Source organism: Eptatretus burgeri, chromosome 8 (genome assembly GCF_056783735.1).
Source record: "Eptatretus burgeri isolate ZD-2024b chromosome 8, Ebu_testis_v1, whole genome shotgun sequence".
Lineage (NCBI taxonomy): Eukaryota > Metazoa > Chordata > Myxini > Myxiniformes > Myxinidae > Eptatretus > Eptatretus burgeri.
In genome coordinates, this window is record NC_140968.1 from 74964647 (window position 1) to 74966698 (window position 2052).

Here is a 2052-nt window from a genome sequence, read left to right on the forward strand (position 1 = left end):
GAGCAGTTGTGATGTGGTGTTATAAACCGTGTTTCCAGAGCATTGAAGCAGTGTTTCTTATTGTTTGTTTTATGTACAACCTTTGGTGTGTACAGGAGCCACTGTGCTGGCCACAGATGGTGTAATGGGTTGGTGATCTTTTTTTTTTGGTGGCTGTGCTGATCAGATGGTGTTGCTTCAGTTGCACTGCAGTTGTATCGCTGTCCACAAACTTTACGTGGGTTGTATTCGCTGGAACGTCACCTTTTGACTCGTCTGAATCTATAATGTGATAACCCAAATTAATTTCTGATAATACTTCTGCATTAGAGGAGGATATCATGACAATGTCATTCCAGGTGGAGATACATGCTGTTGGTAAATAGTCATGAGATATGGCTGTAAATGTTTTCATTAAATGTTGAAAATGATCATCATTATGTTTTTATGTCAGGAATAAAGTTTTAATCATTTGATTGGGTGGTCATGAGTATAGTTTTTTTTTTAGATGCATTTAAGCATATGTTTGCGTACATAACAAAATGATGCCTTATTCCGAATGTGAAATATTTACATAGTTATGTATCATTCACTCTCCCATTCGAGGTTACACAGTTGCCTTGACGATGACGAAACTGGCATCAGAAGGAGCTACTCAAAGTTTTATCATTGGGAAACTTGGTTCTAAAATGTCTTCGATAACAGCAATATTATTCTTATATTCTACTACTATGAACACTGTTACTTCTTTGAGATGGATCAACCTGGACAAAAAAATATTTAAGCAGAACATTTTTAAGTTTGTGCTATCCAATAGTATCATTCTCATCGTATGACTGAACGGGACAAATTATTTCCACCGTGTGCGGGGAAAGTTTTTGACTGGAGTATTTAACAAACCAATTGGCCTGACGTTTGAATGAAGGTGGCCGGTGCCGGCGATTACTCGCCTACTCTTCGCGCAAGATACCGAGCGACTTTCAATGTACATCAACTAAAGCTGGCAGATGAGATGCCCAGTTTAACGTTTATGTGAGCGAAGATACACACATTATTGATTAACCCTGCCTGCGAAACACCAGGATGACAGTTTATAGCTGGGTTGAGATTCGAACCGAGGCTAGGCAATTTAAAGGTGTGTGCAGACCTCTCACCTATCCTATCAGTCCCTTGTAATTATATTACTAATTACAATAAAGTTTTAAACATTGAAAACGAATTATTTATGGGACCTAACATATATGGATAATGGTAAATTAGTTAAATGTAACATTTACTCCACTAGCAGCCCTTATACTAAGTGCTGAATTAAAAAATTTTTTAAATCTTTTCTGGAAGCATAGCTGTGCCGCTGATGCAGTGCCCTTGTTGGCAATAAGCTGGTACTCATTTTTCCAACTTCAGAAGGATGACAGGCTAAGTCAACCCACCTGCTGTTATTATGCTAATGAGTAATAAAACATGTAAGCAATAATACATGTTTGATTGGAGAGAAGGAGGTAAATCTCAACACCTGCAAATAGTGATGAGTAAACGTATGCCTCCAAATGAGCCTTTTATGGTTTATTACCTGGTAAAGGAAAACAGGTGTTTTAAAGAAGGATATAATTAAAAAAAGAAATGTGATTGGGGTGGGGGAGCCCACCCCAAGCCAATTCATAAAACTCAACTTGATGGTTGAAAGGATGGCACATTGTTTATAGTGTACAGAATTTTAAATCAAACTATATACGTTACTTGATGATTGTCCTTTGTAGTATGAAGGAATCATACAGTGGTATAAATGTATAAAGGCCTTGATAACCAGACCTTGGTATAAAGGGGGGGGGGGGGGTGAAATCCTGCCAAATTATACATCTCAACATAAGAAGCATATATCACATGTTAATTTGGCCAAATGTTCCCCTTATTGTTCTCAACCATGAACTTTTCGCTCTTGCATGAGCCTCGACTTGGAATACAAAAAAAACTACCTCGGCTGGAGCAAAATAAAACCATCATGGAATGAGTACACTAATTCTGCTGTCTATCTAAATTCTCTATGTCTAAGCAATCTAATAATGTATTCTATGG